Source organism: Heliangelus exortis, chromosome 2 (assembly GCF_036169615.1).
Source record: "Heliangelus exortis chromosome 2, bHelExo1.hap1, whole genome shotgun sequence".
NCBI classification, from domain to species: Eukaryota; Metazoa; Chordata; class Aves; order Apodiformes; family Trochilidae; genus Heliangelus; species Heliangelus exortis.
The window spans coordinates 133,742,742-133,750,258 of NC_092423.1; positions in this window are offsets into that span (position 1 = coordinate 133,742,742).

Consider the following 7,517-nt stretch of genomic DNA (forward strand, 5'->3'; position numbering starts at 1 on the left):
ATGTAAAAGAGTCACTATTCTGATCCATGACAACTACTGTTTTCTAGCTTGCTGATTTTACTGGTAATTTTTAATTATGTGGTTTTGGGGGCCCTTTTGAAATGTGTTAATACAGTAATTTACCAATGTAAGTCCCCTAAGATGATACATTTAAAATCCTGCTATCTGGATCTGCAACATCAGCCAGGTCTATAAATAGCTATAAAAATAAAGTTGAATAGAGGAGAGGGTCAGGAAAGGGGCTTTGAAGTGAGAACTCTTAATTTTTTGCCAACCATTAGAGGTGTCTAATGACAAAGAGGAGAAGCTGAAGCAGAAACAGAATAAGTAACTAGATAGTGTTGTGGCTGTTCCTGTGAGAAATTCATTGACTCAAATCTAAATACTTCTAATAAGCATACTCTAAAAACTGTCACTTAAGAGTGGAGCTTAGAGATCCATGCCTGCTCTGGTGTATTTGTGTCATTCCCCAGCCCTTAACTGAGGAGCTGTTTGTGGGCATCTGCACCTCACTCGTGAGGGAATGGTGGCTGCTTGCCCTCTGCTTTCAGCTCTTCTGCCACTGCCCAGTCCCTCAGCTTCCATAGAATCACAAGGTGGTTTGGATTAGATGGCACTGTAAAGATTACCTTGTTGCAGCTCCCTGCTAGAGGCAGGGACACCTATTAGACCTGGTTGCTCAAAGCCTCATCCAACCTGGCCCTGAAGAGTTCCAGGGAGGGGTTAGCCACAAACTCCCTGGGCAAGCTCTGCCAGTGTCTTTCCACATTCACACTAAAAAATTTATTCCTAAAGTCTCATTTAAATCTACCCTTTTCCAGTTTAAAACCATCCTCCCTTATCCTATCACTACATGCCCTTGTAAAAAGTCCCTCCCTTGCTTTCCTGTAGGCAGCCCCCTTTCAGATACTGGAAGGCCATTATAAGGTCTCCTCAGAGCCTTCTCTTCTCCAAGCTGAGCAACCTGAACCCAGCCAACTTCACAGGAGGTGCTCCAGCCTTCCAGTCTTCTTCATGGCCCTCCTCTGAACTCACTCCCAACAGCTCCATGTCCTTTTGCTGAGGACTCTAGAACTGGACTCAGTACTCCAGGTGGGGTCTCATGAGAGGAGAAGAGAGGGAGAATCACTGCTGGTCACACTTCTCTTAATGTATCCCAGGATACAGTTGGCTTTCTGGGCTGCACACACACATTGCCAGCTCAAGTTGAACTTTTCATCAACAAACACTGCCAAGTCCTTTTCCTCAGGACTATTCTCAATACATTCTCCACCCAATGTGTATTTGTGCTTGGAATTGCCCTGCCCCATGTGCAGGACCTTGCACTTGGCCCTATTTAACCTCATGTGTTTTGCACAGACCCACCCCTCAAGCCTATCAAGGTCCCTCTGGATGGGACCCTTCCCACCACACAGCTTGGTGTTGCTGGCAAACTTGCAGAGGGTGCACTCAGTCCCACCATCTGTGTTGCTAACAAAGATGTTCAACAGCACCAGTCTCAGTACCAACCCCCAAGGTACACCACTCATCACTGATCTCCATTTGGACGTCAAGACATTGACCACAGCTCTGAGTGCAATCATTCAGCCAATTGCTTATTAAACAAGTTGTCCATCCATCAAGTCCTTGTCTCTCCAATTTAGAAAGAACCCTACTGCAGGTGGCTCTTCATTCTCCCAGTCTCTGCTCCACCGTCTGTGACTTTGGCGGTGTGGCTTGAGCACTTGCCAGTTAAGACTGAGACAAAAAACATCACTAAATACCTCAGCCTTCTCCATATCCTGGGTAACCAGGTCTCTCATTTCCTTACTGAGAGGGTCCACTTTGTTAGAAGCTTCTCTTGTTGCTCTTTCAAAGAGAAAAATCATGAGCTCTGCTAGAGAGTGAAGGGCTTGGTGCCCACTGGGTAGTCGAGCTGTGGCTGAGCAGAGCAACTCAGCTGCATGAGGCTGGGATGAAATGGCAGTGACAGGACCAGCAGTGCCAAGCTGGGAGTGTTTTATTCATTTGTCTGCTCTGATTGCTAACTGGGGAATGGAAGTGAGAGAAGAGCCTGGCAATAGTTAAAGTGTAGCAATAGATAAAGGTCAGGGTAAACTGGACATTACTGACACTCAATGGGATGAGATGGAAGATAAATGAATGGGATGAGAGGGATAAATGACGGGATGAGAGGGAAGATAAACACCTTCTGACTACACAAGATCGAGTTCCTGCTGAGACTGGCATATTGCAGGAGCCAGGATCAGGGATCTGCTGTACTATACAGGTACTTTTTCTGAGGTTCTGTGCTGTCCTGTTTTAAACCTACCTTCATGCCAGTTTCCGCATACCTGCTATACCTCATTCTCTCAACACTGTTAAATGATGGATATCAGAAAGAAGAAAATTCTTTCTTACACTTAGAAGTCCATAATTTAAAAAAAAAAAAAGTTTATCTCCATCGAGGATGTTAGTTCATTGCTTGACTGTGACTTCATTTGCACTGAGTATGTTCTCTTTCAATGCCATACAAGTATATGAGCTCTTCATTTCAGACCTGATTTACTCCATGCTAATAACTGATGGAGTACAGAATGTTTCTTCACATGATCTGGCAGATTACACACTAGCTGAGTGTATTTTTGATATATGGCAAAGCTGTAAAATATCTTTTGTATGCTTACATTTTTGTTCTTAAAGGTCTTTCCTGATGTTCTTTGGTATTTCACATGACTTAAAAAATCTTTGCTTGATGAATGGCTGCAATGTGTCATGGGTTCAGAGCTCCCACTTGATTTCCTTCACTGCAGTGGGAGAGGGCCAGACTTAAGGTATTCATACACCAAACTGTGGAAGGCTTGTTGTCTGCTCAGTAAACATTTGAGGTTCCATCTAGAACATGAAAGCTGAAGTGTAGCTGCTGTAACTGCTGTATAGTTCTCCTCTGTAGGCAGCTTGTGCTTGGCACAGGATGAAGACTGAACACCAAATGCATTTTCAGAAAGCTGTGCTGACCAATATGAAGTTAAAGGCTTCACAAATGGCTCTTTCTCATCCTTCCAAAAATAGGCAGTAATTTGCTGCTCAGACTGGCTAACAAGACAGAGACCCAGAAGGAAGAGAGGGGAAGAGACTGCTCTTCAGGCACTCACCAGCAGCTCCTGTTTTGGAATAACTCAGTCTGAGTACTGTGTATTCCCACAGTGAGTTCTGATAATCACACCAATGCAGCCTCCACTCAGTAGCTAAGAAAAAAGCATGTCTGGTAACTTGATGGATCTTCTAAGAACAGAGTTAGGTTTGGTTTGATGTCATCAATGGGAGATGCCATCTTGAGGAATAAATAGGCCCCTTAGTGGCCTCATATTTTTGTTTTAACTGTAGGTTTTACACTCAGATGCACAGGGTGGCTTTGTTTTGCAAACTGTTTTCTGCCCAATCTCAGTTTCTACTTACATTTCAACTCTAAAGTTGTTTGAGTATGGAAAACAATTGGTAACATTCAGGATTCAGCCAGAATGCTGTTGTCCTGTTTAGGCTTTTTTATGCACACTTGAAAAAATAAGATGATCTGTGCTGTTAAAAGTTCCATACCTATAGCATATACAGAAAAATTGTTGCATTAACTACTTTTTATTCAAAATTTCAACATTTTCAATATCATGAAATGCATCTGTTCCTTACAAAGGCAAACAGCACCCAGAACTCGATAGCCAAGCTGTGACAATTTAGTATTCATGTGAATTACCTCAGCTGTGGGCATTTACTTTGTTTAGATAGCAGCCCTATATATACACTCCAGTAGCTGGTCTTTTTGTAGACAAGCCTGTAAAAAAAATAATCTGTTTTTAAATTGACATTGAAATAATAGGTCAGATAACAGCCAGAGTAAATTGGTATAGCTCTGGATGCACACTAATCCAAATTCTATGTGACAGTGAATTGAATAGTTCTACTGCCATCAATGACAGAGCAATAGAGAAATGTTAGCTTAGCTTCTCCCTTAGTCAGGCCCTGAGGCATCTGGGATACACAGTGGACTTAAAGTGCTTGAATTCTAATTTGCTTGAGAATTATTTCCTCATTAATACTTCTCCACATTGACATAGTCCAGCCAAAAAATATTATAAACCAGTAGCCAAGAAAGTCTGATGAAATGTCAAAATCACATCTCAGAACCTTGTAATTTTGCCACCTGGGTTTTTCAGTATTTTTATTCTGTTATTTTTCCCTGTTCTTGTTCATTCTTGTTTACTGCCATAATGTTTCAGTACAGACCTTTACCACTTGAGAAAAGTATGTCTGAAGCCTGTTTATATGCAGTAAGAGTCTATTGGTGCCTTTAAAAAAATCTTGCTGCTTCTCAGTTTTCTCCAGATGGTCCTTTGGGTTGGCAGATCTGCACTGCCTAGCCCATGCCCTCATCTTTTATTTCACATAATGGAATATGTTTTATTGTAGTGACTGTGGCACCTTGATAGTCTGGTTTTAACTTACTTAATGATTGAGTTTTCCCTGGAGCAACTAAAAATATCCAATGCTTTTACCTGCTGGTTTTCTTTAATTTTATAAATATTTGCAATTGAAATCAGAATTGCATTCTACTTGGTCTGTTTTTCTCAGCTATTAAGTTTCTAAAAGAAACAGCTGTGGCTACAGAACCAAATTTTATAATCACTGGAGCCCAAAATCATAGAATCATAGAATCATAGAATCATAGAATCATAGAATCATAGAATCATAGAATCATAGAATCATAGAATTGGCTGGGTTGGAAGGGACCTCAGAGATCATCAAGTCCAACCCTTGATCCACTACTGCTGCAGTTACTAGGAATAAACTACTTTCCTCATAAATAATTTATATTTCACAGTTTTAATGTAATGAATAGGTTAATCAGCATCCCGCTTTCTATGAATACACTGATCTTGCTTTTTACCATGGTGCTTTCCATTTGAGCACCATGAGTATTATTCTTAAACATATTCCTTATGCCTATCTTCATTTATTGGTAATAAAAAAATATCTCTCTAAGAATTCCTTGCTAATTTATATTTGTTGGAGTTACTAGGAAAGAGGATATCTGTTCTTTCAATCATTTATCAAGTTGTTGCTGATAAAATCTATGGCTGGCAGCCTGTGGGTGAATATTGACAAGGGCAGAACAACCTGGCCTCTTCTGCTGGCTGGCTCCCCTCAGCTGCCTGTGTACAAACTCAGCAGAAAGTTGAGATTTTACCTGTAATGCAGAGGGCACAGGCAATGCCTAATTTACTGGCAACCAACGACACTGGAAATCATCATGAAAAACTCACCATCTGCTTCCATGGGATCTTTGAATATATTACAACAGAAATGAGCACAGTACTAACCTTAGCTTTGTATACTGCATACGTGATGTATGAGTGGCAGCTTTCAAAAGAAAAGGGAAAAACAGAGCACTGAAAAGAGCAAACTGGATTATTGAGGGCTAGCACCACTAGTTAAGCTTCTTAAACCTCCAAGTGTTAGTTTACTGAAAAGAAAGCTAAATGATAGGAAATGTGGGTTTGGCCTATCAAAACCTCCCCTGGGAGAAAAGAGTAAACAAATGTCACTTTAATCAAACAGAGAAAGGAGATGAGCAGTAGATGGAAATAGAAGGCAGAAAAATTCAAATTTAAAACAATAAAGTGTTTGCATAAGTGCAGCTGCTCAATCACTAGAACAAACTATGAAGAATTATGGTGAATCCTTCATTTTGCAATGCTTTCCTGAGTACAAGATACCTTTTTTGAAAAGTTGCTAACACTATGCCTAGGATACATCTCATAGTAATTAAAAACTTGCATATCGTTATTTTTTTCTTAATAAAAAAGAGAAGGAAGGCTGTGCATGTAAGTCTAGCAAGATTACTTAATGGCTAAATACTGAAGAATGGAAAGAAAGACTTTCTATTTAGAAATGAAGTGAAAAATTGTTTGTATAAAGCATAGGTCCTATTATCCTCTCGCTTAACTGCAGCTGAAGAATATGAGGATTATAAGGAATACAAAGCATAAACTCTCGTCACTTAAAAAAGTTAGAAATTAATGGTTTTTCTGAAAATTGTAATACTGTTCTATACATCTATTTAATTTATTAAAATTAGCAGTAAAGACCAGAGCCAATGCGGATCATAATCATGATATATTTCAAGTGGAGTTTAAAGCATCAACATCCACAATTGCTATGTAAAAGCTGCTTGACTGCAACCAAATGGCAGTTACAGAAGTTTTTAAGTATTTTAACTGTAGATACATTAAGTGATGTAAAGTTAAGTGTATTCACAACCTGGTCTCTCTGCATGATGGAGTTTCTCTGTTGTCTGCAGAAAAAAATAAGCAGAGTTATCCAGCTGATACCTAAAGGAAACCAGGAGCTACGAGCTAGAAGAAAATGCTTTCATCTTCCAGAGATACAAATCCCAAGCACACCCTGCACTTATTGAGGGGATTTACTTCATGCTGAAGTGCGGCAGCAGGCACTGCTCCCTGCAGGATGTGGCTGAATGAAGAGGAAATAATTGGGATAACTTGTACGTAGAGCCTAATACTTAAATCACACAATCAGTATCTAAATAGCAATGTCGTTATTTGGAAAAGAGTTGGGTTGGTTACCCCTGACTTTAAATCTTCTGCCCGCTGGGATAATGGCCTTCTTCACAAGCCACAGTCTTTTCTGTCATGAGTCATGGGGGGGAAGAAGAAGAACTCAAATACTTTTGATCACTTGTGCTACTGTGAAAAAAAAAAAAAAAAAAAAGAATAAAAAATAGAGAGAACAAGGGGAAGCCTGGCTCAATAGCTTTGTGGTTAGTTGACTTGCCTGACAGGCACAGAGAAAACTCTGCTCTTGTTCATGCTCCTTACACTGACTACGTGTATTAGCACATCAGGATTAAATACAGACACCCTAGGAAGGAGGAGCTGATGCAGTCAGTGGCAAAAAGAACCCAGGAACCTCTATCTTTTCAGGAAATTTCTCAGCATCACCCTAAAGTCACACAGTGTTTATCACCTCTAAATTCTTAACAGCACTTAACAAACCAGCCAGGCTCTCAGCCTGGGGTATTCCTCCAGGCTGACTGGGGCTTGGCCAGGCTCCAGTGGAAAGGTCAGTGCCTGGCACAGAGGTGCCAAAGGAGAAGGAACCCTGGAACATCCTCAGGAAAGCACTAAAACTGCAGAAGGCCAAACTTCCTGGAGCAGGTCCAAAGGAGGGCAACCAGGCTGGTGAAGGGACTCCAGCACAGATCCTATGAGGAGAGGCTGAGAGAGCTGGGGCTGTTCAGCCTGGAGAAGAGGAGGCTCAGGGGAGACCTCATCACTCTCTACAACTCCCTGAAAGGAGGGTGTAGCCAGGTGGGGGTTGGTCTCTTTTCCCAGGCAACTCTCAGCAAGACAAGAGGTCATGGTCTCAAGTTGTGCCGGGGGAGGTTTAGGTTGGACATTAGGAAGAATTTCTTTACTGAGAGGGTGATCAAGCATTGGAATGGGCTGCCCAGGGAAGTGGTG